The sequence below is a fragment of the Herpailurus yagouaroundi genome, unplaced genomic scaffold (genome assembly GCF_014898765.1).
Source record: "Herpailurus yagouaroundi ecotype Mexico unplaced genomic scaffold, PumYag 222, whole genome shotgun sequence".
Lineage (NCBI taxonomy): Eukaryota > Metazoa > Chordata > Mammalia > Carnivora > Felidae > Herpailurus > Herpailurus yagouaroundi.
In genome coordinates this window covers 4,949,324-4,964,751 of record NW_024412453.1, presented here as the reverse complement: position 1 = coordinate 4,964,751, position 15,428 = coordinate 4,949,324, and positions in this window count along the sequence as shown.

Genomic DNA, 15,428 nt, shown 5'->3' with positions numbered 1-15,428 from the left:
GAACTTATACCATCAACTCTTCTGGATCTCCAGCTTGCCTATAGCAGATCTTGGATTTCTTAGCTTCCATAATTTTATATATATATATATACACACATACACACACACACACACATATATATATAATTGTGCTTTAGCCACTTGGACTCTCTTTTTGGATTAACATGGCCCTAGATCACAAGGATAATGAACTGAGTCTCCTGCTCACTGAGTCCCCCTACAACAACAGCCTAAAGGGGGACCATGGGAGTTCTCTGTCTCTCTCTATATATAATTATGGAGACTAAGAAATAAAATATATATATATATACACACACACACACATATATATATATATATACATACACACATATATACATACAATGATTTTATATTTTATATAAATACAAACTATTCTGTTTCCCATTGTTTCTGTTTCTCTGGAGAAACCAGACTCATACATTCCAGGAAGGGGTAGCCAGAGTTGCTAAAAGCCCGGAAATGGTCAGGATGGGATTCTGAATTTTCAAAGTAAGTCACTTCAGTATTCCTTTCATTCTGATCATTACTGGGGACATGGCCAAGAGGAGGAGATGGTCACTATCTGGGGACAGCTGTATTCAGAGACTAGACTGTCTGACTAAGGTGGTTGGACCACAAAGAGGTGAGGAGGGAGAGTCTGAAATATTTTTGAGTTGGATTTTGAGGACTCGGGAATACCAGATGCTTATGTATGACAGAGAGTGCTAATGGCTGAATTGTAACCCCTCAAAATTCGTATGTTGAAGTCCTAACCCCTAATGACTTAGAATGTGACAGTGTTTGAAGACTGGATCTTGAAAGAGGTCATTAGGTAAAATGAAGTCATTAGGGTAGGCCCTAATTAAATGTATATATAACATATGTTTATATATACTTATATATAAACTACCCCGAGGCCCCCAAGGGCCACAAAATTTCTGCAGAAGCAGCCACTGTTTGCTATGTCATCCCCACCCCCTGGAATAAACCAGAAGTCAACATTGCAAGGGGGCAGGCATGAACATCATCAGAGTCACTAAAGACTGGGAGAATGCATTTTAGTGCGTCGTGACCAAGATTCTTCATTAGCTTCTGAGCATCCACTGTGGCTTGAGATTCATAGTCAGGTCACTCAAACCAATGCCCCCAAGTCTCATAAAGCAACAGAAATCAGGAAGATGAGGCTTTCAAGATAAATCCACTTCTATTTTCTCTTTCTACATCCTGCAGATAAAAAGGACTATTATTTCTTGGAAACCCCACTGCACTTCTGGGTCCCAAAGTAACATCACTCAACACAGTTGTCAAATTATGACTTGTTAAAACAACGTGTAAAACTTTGAAAATGGGCAGAGGTGGGGCACCTGGGTTGCGCAGTTGGTTAAGCATCCAACTCTTGGTTTCAGCTCAGGTCATGATTTCATGGTTTCATGAGTTCGAGCCCTGCATTGGGCTCTGCGCTGACAGTGCAAAGCAAATCCCTGCTTGGGATTCTCTCTTTCCCTCTCTCTCTCTGCCCCTTCCCCACTTGTGCTGACTCTGTCTCTCTCAAAATAAATAAACAAACAAACAAAAAAAAAAGAAAGAAAAGAAAAAGGGCAGATAGACACTTGCAGAAAGAACAGAGTGACTCAGAAGCATCCAGCAACCCTGTAGATTCAATGTATCTCATGAGAATGAATGAAGATACAAGACTTGCCCAAGGCCACCTAGGCATAAGTTAAGTCTGGGACTCAACCACAGGGTACCAGCTGAGGCTGCTGGAAACTTCTGCAGTTCAGTATTGTTATCTGGAATTTCTTCCTTCCCCTAGCATGTGTCTGCCGGGACACTGCCTACACTAGAATAGAATGATTTCTTGACCTGTCTGTCTCTCCCACCTGACTTCAAGCTCATGTGACATATTATCTACTTGCCTATTGGTTTATTTTCAATGTATTCCCAATAGGATGCAAACTCTTATAAGGGCAGGGCTTTTTTTCAATTGATGTGAAATTCACACAAGTGAACCACTGTAAAGCATACAATTCAGTGGCATAAAGGACATTCACATCATTTTGCAAGCATCATCTCTCTCTCTCTAGTTCTAAGACATTAAACAGTCAATCCCCATGATCCTCTCTAACCCGGACCTGGCAACCACTAATCTATTTTCTGTCTCAGTGGGTTTGCCTCTTCTGGACATTTCATATAAATGAAGTCATCCAATATGTGTCTGGTCTCTTGACATGTTTTTGAGACTTACTATGTTGTATGTGTCAGCACTTCATTTCTTTGTATGGCTGAATAATATTCCATTCCATGGATAAACCACCTTTCATTTATTCATTCGTTAATGAACATTTGGATGTTTCTATCTTTTGGTGATTGTGAAACAGGGTAGGGGTTTTTTGGCCCACTCTTTTTTTTTCCAGGGCCTAGAATTAGGAATGAAAGGTGGGCCAGGTGTTATAAATTTCTATCCTCCCTGGTACATAATGGGCATTGCTAAAAGGCTTGTCGATCTGAGATCAAAAGAATAAATGACCAAAGAAGCAATTATAGTAGAAGGCACTGGGAGGGAGGAAGGGAGGGGCCCAACCAGAGAAAAGCTTTCTATTTTCTACCTTTTGAACTTGCAAAAATGAATCATGATGGCCACAGAGAGACATTTATATGCCTAGTTCTGAGGAAGGAGGTTATTTATTATTGGACAAGAGAGGCAAAATGATGCATTAAGATGTTGGGAGATTCAGAGTAAATCAAAAATAGATGGAGAAGGCAGTTTCTACCCAGGGGTTGAGCTCCAGGGAGAAAGCCATTGAAATCCAATTGCTTCCCCACAATGGACTTCATTAAATTGCTAAAATTACCAGGAGTCTATTGCAAAAAAAATAGAAAGGGCGAAGGAAGTAATTTCTCTTTAATTGTTGATGCAATTCGGAAGAAATTAAATTGTATTATGTCATTTACTTATGAAGAGACCGAGTGTGAACACCCTGTGGGGACCCGTATCAGCCTTTTGAAAACAAGATGGCTTTTTGTTCGGGATGGTTCCCGCGGGCCCTCCAGGTTCCTTGGTGGGTTTGGCTACTTTGGCGCGCCCTCTCGTGGCCATGTGTGGAAGGTTCGGCACTGGCCCTCCGTCCCAAGAACAGGCTCTATTTGAACTGCACAAATTAATTTACGGGTGGATCCGCAAATTAATTCACACTTAAACTGGAAAGTCCATTTCAGCATGTGCCACTTGGGGTGCAGGAAGGGCTGCCTAGGTCAACTAACGTGACATATTATAATTATAAAATAATTATGATTACGGTTATAATTTCAAGTAGTTTTGAATATCATAATATGAACAGTTTCCACCTCTCACCAGCTCACACATCTCACTTGGGATCACTCGTGTATTTCATAAAATTCCAGAATTTTCCTATGCATATGCAAGCCTGTCGCCATTCCCCCTCCACCTCCCAAATGGGCTCACATTACATGTACCGTTTGGCGCTTTGCTTCCTCCTCAAACCCGTCTTTTTTTATTTTTAAAATTTTTATGTAAGCTCCCTGTTCAACATTGGAGCTTGAACTCACGACCTGGAGAGCGAGAGTTGCATGTTCTGTCAACTGAGCCAGCCAGGCGCCCCTACTGCTTCTTTTTAATTATGACAGTGCAGCAGCAAATATCCTTGTATCTTTAAGTACCTGTGCCCATCCGTCTGGGCACGTTGCTATTGAAATGATAAAGCTGAAGTGGCCACTGGGACCGTGTTAGAGTAAGATGTTTGTTTCTCTCTCATGTGCCAGTCTGCGTTGGGAGTCTAGGGCTGGAATTCTGGGATGAGAGATCTGGGGACCTAGTCTCCTCCTATCTCCCTGTTTTGCATTGAGCCCTCAAACACAGCTCCAACCTTATCCAAACAGCTGCTCTAGCTCCTGCCAGCTTGTGTACATTCCAGCCAGAGAGAAAAGGGAAAGGTGACAGTGGAAGGCATACTCCTCTCTTTTCAGGGCACAACCTGGAAACCATGCACGTTATTTTTGATCACATTTGATAGGTCAGAGTGCAGTCACATGACCACCCTGGCTGCAAAGGAGGCTGGGAAACGTAGTCTTTATTTTGGATGGCCATGCACTCAGGAAGGAAGGTGAAATTAGTTTTCAGGGACAACTACCCCTCTCTGTCCAGAGGTGACGAGAGCGAGAGATGAGGCTCCAAAATCAAGTGCTGTCTTTGAGGAAGAAATAACAGGATTTGGTGATTGAATGAGTAAAGGGGACGAGAACAAGGGAAGCATTTTAGATGACAGTGACGCTTCTCGCTTGTTATACTTTACAAGCCCCTCCACTCCACCCTGCTCAGAATCAACACCTCACCCAGGGAGTATTTCCCCTCAGCCACTGACACACGCCTCTCCTTCTCCAGAAAATACCAAACCCCTGATGATTCTTCTCTTCTACCCAGCTCATTTGGGCTGCTCTCCACCCCCAAATGTACTGCCAGCTGCTGTTTACTTAGGAAATGAAAACTAATTTTGGTGTTAGCTTTAGCACAACCTAATCTCTAAGCAAATCAGCTGCTGCTGCCATTGCACAAATATGAAAGACTTCAGAGTCAAATAGAAAAGACTTCTGACTTACAGGCTCTATGAAGTTAGGCCCACAGCACAATGGTACTGTGGAGTTAAAAAGAGCTACTTCCCTTCTGAATTCTGAAAACACCATGTTCGTTGTATTTGCCTTTTCCTCCACCTGGGATGCTCCTCCTTTCAGGTCTCTGCCCCAACATCATCTAATCAGGGACAAGTGGCAAGCAGCCTTGGAGCCACTCCACTCCACTCTGCTCAGAATCACCCTTCCTTCTGCCACTGTCCTTTTCATCACAGTACCTTATTACCATCTGACAAATAATAGGTTTACTCTTCAGGTGGTTTATCGTGTCTCCCCACCCCTTGAGTAGATTGCAAGCTCCTTGAGGGCAAAAACTTGTGTATTCTGGTCACTGCTGTCTCTCTGGTACCTAGAACAGTGAAATACCTTGACGTCTATTTGCATAACCTCCAGTGCTGGCAAAAGTATAAGACATGGGAAATAGACCCTTTGGAATAAACTGCTAATGGCAATGTTGTTCAGAACCCATCTTCTGGAAAACAATTTAGCTTGATTCTTATTCTCTATGTTTATCCTAAAAATTTAATCAGTGACACAAATATTCAGAATATGCATTGGCAAACCTTTTCTGTAAAAAGCCGGATCGCACACATTTAAAAGTTTGTAGGACAGGGGCGCCTGGGTGGCGCAGTCGGTTAAGCGTCCGACTTCAGCCAGGTCACGATCTCGCGGTCCGGGAGTTCGAGCCCCGCGTCAGGCTCTGGGCTGATGGCTCAGAGCTTGGAGCCTGCTTCCGATTCTGTGTCTCCCTCTCTCTCTGCCCCTCCCCCGTTCATGCTCTGTCTCTCTCTGTCCCAAAAATAAAATAAAAAACGTTGAAAAAAAAAATTTAAAAGTTTGTAGGACATACAGTCTCAGCCACAACCACTCAATTCTGCAGAGAGTAGCCATAGGCAATATGTAAATGAATGCATGTGGCTGTGTTCCAGTAAAACCTTATTTACAAAAATAGATGGCAGATTGGATTTGGCTCACTAAGCTATAGTTTGCTGATTTAGATTTAGAACAAAATGCCATTTATAACAGCATCTATTGAGAATATCTGAAATAGTTAACAATTGGGAATTGACTGCTACATCCATAAGGTGAAACTGATGTAGCCATTCGAAATGGTATTTTCAAAGAAATCATGATGAACTGGGCATAATCCAGTTTAGAGCATAATCATGGAGATGAGATCAGTTTAGCCTTTAATTAAGAGTTTGATCTCTGGAGTCAAAGAAACTTAAGCTGATTCCAAACTTGGGTGCTTCCTGGCTGTTTGAGTTTGGGCAAATTGCTTCATTTCTGGTAAATCTTAGGTTTTTTTTCAGGGCATGTGGGTGGCTCAGTTGGTTAAGCATCCAGCTTCGGCTCAGGTCATGATCTTTTGGTTGGTGGGTTTGAGCCCTGCATCAGCCTCTCCCCTGACAGCTCAGAGCCTGGAGCCTGCTTTGGAGTCTGTGTCTCCCTCTCTCTCTCTGTAATAAACAAATATTAAAAATTAAAAAAAAAATCTTAGTTTTTTTGCATTTGAAAACTGAGGAGAAGAAATTACCTATCTTGTAAGATTGTTGAGAGATGATATATACAGCATATTGCTTGGCATATAAGAAGTGCTTAACGTAATTGTTCTCAAGTGGGGAAATTCAAAATGGACTTGTTTTTATAGTCTCACCGGACTGCTGAAGCTGGAAGGAAGCCTTCAAGGGTAAGTGCTAAGGAGGCACTCAATAAATATGTGACAGCTTTGGCTTCCAAAAGACTAAAGAAGAATGCTGATTGGATCATCTGCAGTCACATGACCACACCTGGGACCAATCAGTGCGTCAGAAAGTTTGCTCACGTGCCTGTTCCTACAACAACGAGGACAGCAGTACCTGTGCACTTTCGCGTGTGCTCCACAGCTGCTCGTGGGCTTTTTCTAGCAGTACCTAAGTGTGCAGACAGTGGTGAAGATGGCATGTGGGGTCCCTGCCCTGGTGGGGTTTATAGTGGTCTTGGGGAAGTTGCCAGACTTTGGTATATTGTACCATTTCCAAAATCTGTAATCCTGGGGTTCACTTCCTGTCATGGCCCTATGTTCCTGGGGTGCGTGGCTAATGTTTCCATCTGTTGGAGCCCTTATATATGACGCAGTGATTTACAGTAGTAGGGGCTGAATAGCCTGCTGTGGGTTTCTGATAGCGAGAGACTCTTTTTGAAGATCTATTTCTCACCCTTGTTTTTTTCTTTCCCTCCTCTTCCCCACCTAAAACTCCATTCTCTGCCTGTAGCCTGTACTCTCTGTTGAGTTCTGTCTCCCTCAAAACACTTTCTCCAATTATAACTGCCCTTCTACCCTGATGATTTCCACCTAACATCTTTGCTTTACTCAGATTTTTATTCACAGTGTATTTATAATCAAATTCCACTTTAAAAGTTCCTTTTACGCCTAGCCCTTCCAAAACCTATCTACTGTGTCCACAGTTATAGAAGTATTACTGGATGCTGGTAGAAAATACAGATTTCTTGGATTCTATTCCAGGCCAATGGACACAAATCTCTGGGAGAGGGTTTTTTTGTTTGTTTGTTTTTTGTTTTTTTTCCCTGAAGGTTAGTCTAACAAGATTTTTACAAAATGAACAACCAGGTTAGAGAATCGCTGGTCATCGTTGAATTAACTACACTTGTAATTTTACATTGGTTATACGTGTATGACTGTCTGCCTTCTCTGCAAGATGCTTGCGTGTTCTGTACGTATTTATTTTGAAAAAGAACCACTGTCTGCCGACAGGACGCAGCGACGACGTTCCCACAATACACCGGCAGGTGGCACAAGAGGCTAGGCCATAGCTGAAGACTAAACCCTGTGTTCTCATTCATTGAGATCATGGGTGGGTTTGTATTTGTAAGAATGGTTTTTTACAAACAGTCCCACAAATTTGTGGGATGATTTCTGTTTATGGCGCATTAAAACCCCTCGTGGGGATCCTTTTAAAACTCCTTTAAAAATGGGAATGTTCATGAATTTCCCTGGAAGGGGAATGATTTTCCTCCAACACTCTCCTCTATTAAGTATGTTTGAAGAGTACTCAAGTACTCAAGTATTTGAAGTGCATATTTTTATCTTAATTTATTTTATTATTTTTTTCAATTATTTCATTTCGGGGATGCCTAGGTGGCTCAGTCGTTAAGCATCCAACTCTTGATTTCGGCTCAGGTCATGATCTCCTGGTTCTTGGGATCAAACCCTGCGTTGGGCTCTGCATTGACAGCACTGGAGCCTCTCTCTGCCTCTGTCTCTGTCACTCCCCCTTGCACGCGCACTCCCTCTCTCAAAATAAATAAATAAATAAATAAATAAATAAATAAATAAATAATAAAAGATCTTATTTTTAAGGAATCTCTATACCCATCATGGGGCTTGCTCTCACAACTCCGAGATCAGAAGTCGCATGATCCACCAAGTGAGCCAGCCAAGCAAGCCCCCTACGAAATCTGCATACTTCATTAAAAATTGTTTTAATGTTTTATTTTATTTTTTTGAGAGACAGAGAACAGGGGAGGGGCAGAGAGAGAGGAAGACACAGAATCCAAAGCTCCAAGCTCTGAGCTGTCAGTACACAGCCAGACGCAAGGCTTGAACCTGCAAGTCGAGATCATGACCTGAGCCTAAGTCAGATGCTCCACCAAGGGAGACACCCAGGCGCCCCGAAACGTGCATAGTTTAAAAATAGATACGTGATGGTATTGCCTGCAACCTTCCTGGGCCTCAATTCTCCCTTCTGTAAAATGCAATCAGAAATGACAGTTTCCAGACTCCTTTCAGGCATGAGGGAGGTTCTGGGTGGGGGTGGAAGGTAGAAGAATTCTATTTCTGATCTGGGTGCTGGTTATACAGGTGTGCTCCGATTGTGAAAATTGATAAAGCTGTAAACTTACGGTAGGTGCACTTTTCTGTGTGTATGTTATACATCAAAAGGTTTTAAAAAAAGGAAAATCAATAAAGGTTCAATATTTCCTATCACCGCCATAATGGATTATCACAAGTTTAGTGGCTTAAAATAACACAAATTTATGGTACAGTTGCTATGGAAAACAGTATGTAGATTCCTCAAAAAATTATAAATAGGATTACCATATGATCCAGCAATCCCAATTGTGGGTATGTGTTCAAAATAATTAAAAACAGGGTCTTGAAGAGATATTTGTACACCCATGTTGATTGCAGCATTATTTACAATAGCCAAGGGTGGAGGCCACCTAAATGTCCATCAAGTGATGAATGGATAAACCAAATGTGGTCTACACACGCAGTGGAATATTATTCAGTCTTAAAAAGGAAGCAACCCCAACATACGCTACAATAGGAATGAACCTTGGGGACATTAGGCTAAGTGAAATAAGCCAGTCACAAAAGGATAAAGAGTGTATGATGTCACTTATATGAGGTATCTAAGGTGGTCACTTTTTTTTTTTTTTTAAGATTTCAAAAATATTTTAGAAATCTCTACACCCAGTTGTGGGGCTAGAACCCACAACCCCGAGATCAAGAGTCGCAACCCCGAGATCAAGACTGAGCCAGCCAGGTGCCCCTAAAGTAATCAGCTTTTTAGAAACAGAAAGTAGAATGGTGGGGGTGGGGGGAGGAGCTGGGTGGAGGGGAAAATGAGGAGGGAGGAGGCTTCTGTTCAAAGAGGAGAGTTACAGTTTTGCAAAATGAAAAAGTTCTAGAGATTTGTTGCATGACAATGTATATATAGTTAACACCACTATACTGCACACTTAAAAATGGTTAAGATGGTAAATTTTGTGAATGTGTTTTTTTACACATTAAAAAAAAAGTCCCCACAAATTTATTATCTTACCGGTCTGTAGGTCAGAAGTCCAAAAATGGGTCTCACTGAGCTAAAATCAAGATGTCAGCAGGGCTGTGTTCCTTTCTGAAGGTTCCAAGAGAGAGTTACCTTCCTGCTCATTTGAGTTGGCAGAAGCCAGTTCCTTGTGATTATAGGGCCAAAGCCCCAGCTTTCTTCTTGGTTGTAAGCTGAGGGCTGTTTCTCAGCTTCTAGAAGTTGTCCCGTTCCTTGGTTTCCTGCCTCCATCTTCAAAGCCAGTGTTGGTGAGTTGAATCTCTCATGTTGAATCCCTCCTCCGCCATCTTTGAGGTCTCATGGGATTAGATTGGGCCCACCTGGATGATTCAGGCTACTGTGCAAAAGCCCTTTCATCCTATAAGGTAACATATTCACAAGTTCCAGAGAATTAGGACGTGGACATCTTTATGCTGTCCTCCACGGGCCCCCTGACCATTGTGATTTGTGTCCACATGATGGCAGAAGAGAAGATACAAATAGGAGAATGGATGCCAGTATGGATTCTAATACAAATACAAAGGTTCACATTTATCCAGGGTTTATTATGTGCCAGACACATTTCAACACCTCATAGGCCTCATCTCATATAATTCTTCTAGGAGGTAAATGTTATTATTTTATAGCCAAGGAAATGGAAGATTAAAGTGATTAATTAACCTATTTAATGTCACGCTGCCACTGATGATGGACTTACCGTAAATTTGGGATTTATATTCATATAGTCTGCATGCTTAATCAATCGGCTATCTGCTTGTTTCATAAATGTAATGATGTCGATGACAAAAATTAATTAGGAGATTATACCTGTACATTTAAAAGGAATATCTATAAATAGTGAGTTCAAGAAGTAGGGAATTAGACACAGCACCACATTTATCTTAGAATCAAAGACACCGGAGTTCAGAGGGAGAACGAGTACTTATTCAAGGTCAGAGATGGAGGAACTTTTAGAATCTTAGTCTCTTCAGACTAGAGGGTCTTGAAATGGTAATCTTTTTCATCTGTCTACCTTTGGGTAGGACCTTATACAGCCTGACTTACAGAGAAAATCTAGCTTTGGGGCTGTATGTGGTGGTGATGGGAACGTGGTTATTAACGTGTTTTTCTAATTATGTACGAAAGGAAGCATTCTCTCTGTCTCTCTTTTTTAAAATGTTTATTTAGAGAGAGAGAGAGAGAGAGAAGGAGAGAGACGGAGCACAAGTGGGGGAGGGGCTGAGAGAGCGAGACAGAATCCAAAGCAGGCTCCAGGCTCCGAGCTGTCAGCAGAGAGCCTGACACGGGCCTCCGACTCACGAAACGTGAGATCAGGACCTGAGCTGAAGTCAAACATTTAACCTACTGAGCCACCCAGACACCCCAGGAAGCTTCCTCTTAATTCTTGCTTGCATTCAGAAGGCCATGCTGGAGAAGACTCTCCTGCAGCCTGAGTCCTGGGTTTTACCCTGTGCCAGCCCTCCCCATGCGCTTTCAGAGTAAATCCTGATTGGTCTAAACCTGGGTTTAGCAACGATCCTGGTCTGGCCAAGGGCACATGAGGGGAGTCTGCTGGGGGCTTCTGGGAAAGGTTCTTTGCTTTTCAGAAGAGGTACACAAAGAAGAAAAGGCTGCTGTTCCTCCTCCCTGGACCTGTCCCTGCCAGCCCACGATGCTTGGAACTGTGGCAGCCATGTTGTGACAACACAGGTCCATCAGAGGAGGAGACTCGGGGGTGGCCGAGCAGGTAGACAGAAGGACTGGATGACTTCGCTGAGCCACTGAACTAACTGGTCCTGGATGCTTCTGCTGCCGGAATTCTTACTTTTCAGCCACTGGCGGCTGGATTTTCTCTCACTTGCCGACAGAAGCCCCCCAACTGACTCACCCACTCACAAGTTTCAGTCTTTGTTTTCCCATTGGTCATGGTTTGTCTCAAGACGACGGTGGCACTGATGGCTGACCCCACTGCCTGCCACCCTTCCGAGGCTCTCCGATGTGTCTACTTACACACGATAGAATGGAGCATTAATTGAACATCTACTTCGCACCCAGCAGTGTGTGAGGCTCAGAGAAATAAAACGTCTGCTCAGGATCCCACAGCTAGTAAATGTCTGATCTGCACAACACAACACTGTTTCTCCCCCCGAAGGAAGCTTCTTACCTGTTCCGAATGCAGGAAGGGGTTCATTTAGTAAAAGACGATAATAAGAACGGCTTACTGGGTGGCTGCTCCCCTTTCCATACTGTGTTCTCTGGAAGGAGGTCAGTATGTGTGATTCACATTTGAAGAGTGCAGCATTCTGTTCTGCCTCCTTGCAGGCAAAGTATCTATATCTAAATTATGCAGAATTCGCTTGCCCAGGAGAATCTCTTGTCGAGTCTCCCCATTTATTTATTTATGAAATTGTTTATATCAGTATGAACTTGTCTTTTTTCTTTTTCTTCTTTCTCTTTCTTTCTTTATTTACTTTGGGTAAACATACTTTATTTATTTTGAGCCTCAGGTTATTTCAGCTTTGGCCACTGAGGCTCCTTTAGGTGGCTCCTGTGTCCCTTTGACATACCCCATCCTTGTGACTTTTTGTGTGACTATTTCCTTTTACTTTCTGGCATTACAAGGTGCTCCAGGCTCGGCTCATATGTTTCTTGGCCCTGTTCTAGCATCAGCCACCTGTCCTTTGGTTGGAGAATGGTATTAAAGACTGAGATCTGAGAACCAAATGTGCTTATTGCTACTGAGAGGTTCCTGCTGTTGGTCCCCTCGGTAGACAGTACAAAGCAAAGTACCTGTTCACTAACCCGTGTATACAGTGTATCAGTAACTATTTCTACGTGGCACCATCTGAACGTATATTAAGCTCAACGAGAGTTCACAATGATCTTTCCAATTGTAAACCATTGCCGCGTGGGTCATTCTAGACTTCTCTGCTTGTTTATTTAAAATCTCCTACTCCAGGGACACAAGGGTGGCTCAGTTGGTTAAGCGTCCAACTCTTGGTTTCAGCTCAGGTCACAACCTCTCGTTTCATGGGTTTGAGCCCCACAATGGGCTCTGTGCTGGCAGTGCAGAATCTGCTTGGGATTCTCTCTCTCTCTTTCTCTGCCCCTTCACCGCTTGCTCTCTCTCTCTCTCTCAAAATGAATAAATATACATTAAAAAATAAAATGAAATCTCCTACTCCAATAATGAGAAGCTTGGTTTCCACCATTACTATCCATTTACTTAATTGTTCAATTCAAGCAAACACATATAGTGGTATGCCTTTGTTTTGACCAGCAATTCAACGTGTAGGAATTTGTCTTACTGAAAAACTCCCCCAAGAATATACAGATGCTTGTGGGAGGATGCTGATTGGTAGACTGACTTCCTGCCAATATCTGACTCTCTTCCCTGTGGGAGGATTATACTTCTCTGCCATTTGAACCCAAGATTGGTCATGGGACTTGTTTGGGCCCCCCTGCCCTCACAAAAAAAATGTAAGCAGGTCACATGTGTCACTTCCTGTCAGTCGCTTCAAGCCAGTGTATGTCTTGTCACCTCTTTTTTTTTTTTTCTCTCTATGCTATGCTGTCCTGCAAATTTCAGATAATGGCTGCTCCATCAGTCTGGCTCCTGGAGCAGAGCTGACACAGGGAAGGGCTGTGGCTGGAAATAATGGAAATGCATCATGAGCAAGAAATAAATCTTTCTTGTGTTCAGTTACTAAGATTTGAAATATTAATTACAGCAGCCTAACTTAGCAGCCCATCCTAGCCCATCCGATAGAGTTTGTAACCGTGAAAACTGGGAGGGATGTGAATATCCGTCAATAGAGGACTAAGTTAATAAACAGGGTGTATTTCAATAACAGTCTATCAGTGCAGCTCTGACCACAAAAAATGTCTGCCTCTATTATTGGATTGGAAAACTGTCCACATTGTTAAATGAAAACATAAGCAAGTGGTGGACCAGTTTACTTAGTAGGATCACATGCTGTAAACAAATAATTTATGGACCGATGTTAGCATGTGCGTAGGAAAAAAACTCTGGAGGAATAAATACCAAACTGTAGCAGTGGCTGTCTCTACATTTTTGATTTCTGTACTTGAATTTTTACAAATTCTGAGTCAAGATTCCCTCTGCTCTGGGCTGGATCTGTTTCATCTGTCAGTTGGCAGCCAGACTGGATTATGCAAATTGGCTTTCCCCCTGGATGGATTTGACAATCTACAAGGTTAAGTCTGGAGGCAGACATGTGGACTTGTTAAGTGGGGACAGGCTACTAAATAGGGCACTTTGAACAGAATTCCTGGAACTTTTTCCAAGCCCATCAAAAGCAAGGAATGTCATTAGCACTCATCTTAAATCCCAGCATAAACAATAATGATCACAAACTGATGAAGGCTTAGATCCTTTCTCCACCTCCATTTGTCACTTATGACTCTTGGATAATTATTTTCCCAGAGGAGTTTTACCAACAATAAGGAGACATGTTGAGAGTGGAGGGTTTTGTCTTTTTCATCTTTGAAGCCTCAGTACCTGGCTCTGGCTTGGCCCAGGATAGTTATTCAATTAATGTGATTCAGAAAATGTCATTTTCAATAATTATTTTTTTAACATCTATTTTATTTAAAAAACTATCATGCAGTAAAATTGACCTTGTTTGGTATGCAGATCAATGATTTTTAACAAAAGTTTTAAATGTTCATTTATTTATTTTTAATTTTTTTTTTTTTTTAATGTTTAGTTTTGAGAGAGAGAGACAGAATGTGAGTGAGGGAGGAGCAGAGAGAGAGGAGGGACACAGAATCTGAAGCAGGTTCCAGGCTCTGAGCCATCAGCATAGAGCCTGATGCAGGGCTCAAACCCATGGACCATGAGATCATGACCTGAACTGAAGTTAGATGCTCAACTGACTGAGCCATCCAGGTGCCCCAGTGTTTATTTATTTTGGAAGGAGGGCGCAAGTGGGGGAGGGGCAGAGAGAGAGGAAGACAAAGAATCCGAAGCAGGATCCAGGTTCTGAGCTGTCAGCATAGAGCCTGATGTGGGGCTCAAACTCATGAGTTGCGAGATCATGACCTGAGCAGAAGTATGACACTTAACCTCCTGAGCCACCCACGTGCTCCACAGATCAATGAATTTTAACATATGTACAGATTTCTGTAGCTACCACCGCAATCAGAATACAGAACAGAATTCTATCATCCCAGAAAATTCCGCTGTGTTTTTCCTTTATAATTACATTCTGTCTCCCTCCCCATCCCTAACTCCTGGCAAACAATGATATGGTCTGTGTCTCTATGGCTTTATCTTCTCAAGAATATCATATACATGTGAGCATACACATTAGATAATATTTTGAGATTGGCGTGTGTCATTTGTTTTTTGGTTTTTTTTAATCTTGAGAGAACACAAGCTGAGGAGGGTCAGAGAGACAGTGGGACAGAGGATCTGAAGCAGGCTCTGGCTGAAGCAGCAAGCCCCATTCGGTGCTTAAACTCATGAGCTGTGAGATCATGACCTGAGCTGAAGTTGGACGCTCAACCAACTGAGCCACCCAGGTGCCCCTGTCATTTGGTTATTTTTTTTATTGCTGAGTAGTATTTCTCATTAATATCTCTTTTTCTTAAGCACCTACTATGTGTCAGGCTCTGTGGTAGGTATTGGGGATATAACAAAAGACAGGGCAGATAAGGTCCCTATTGGTAGGGAGCTTACAGACAGCCTCATAGAACGTTCATAGAACGTCAGAATCCTGAGAGGGCCCAGAGATAATCTCTCAGCTACTGAAAGTGTGGCCTTGGACCAGGAACATCAGCATTCCCTGAGAATGTGTTAAAAATGCAGAACCTCTAGGGGTGCCTGGGCAGCTCAGCGGTTAAGCGTCCCACTTCGGCTCAGGTCATGATCTCCCGGTTTGTGAGTTCGAGCCCTGCATTGAGCTCTCTGCTGTTAGCACAGAGCCCACTTTGGATCCTGTCTCC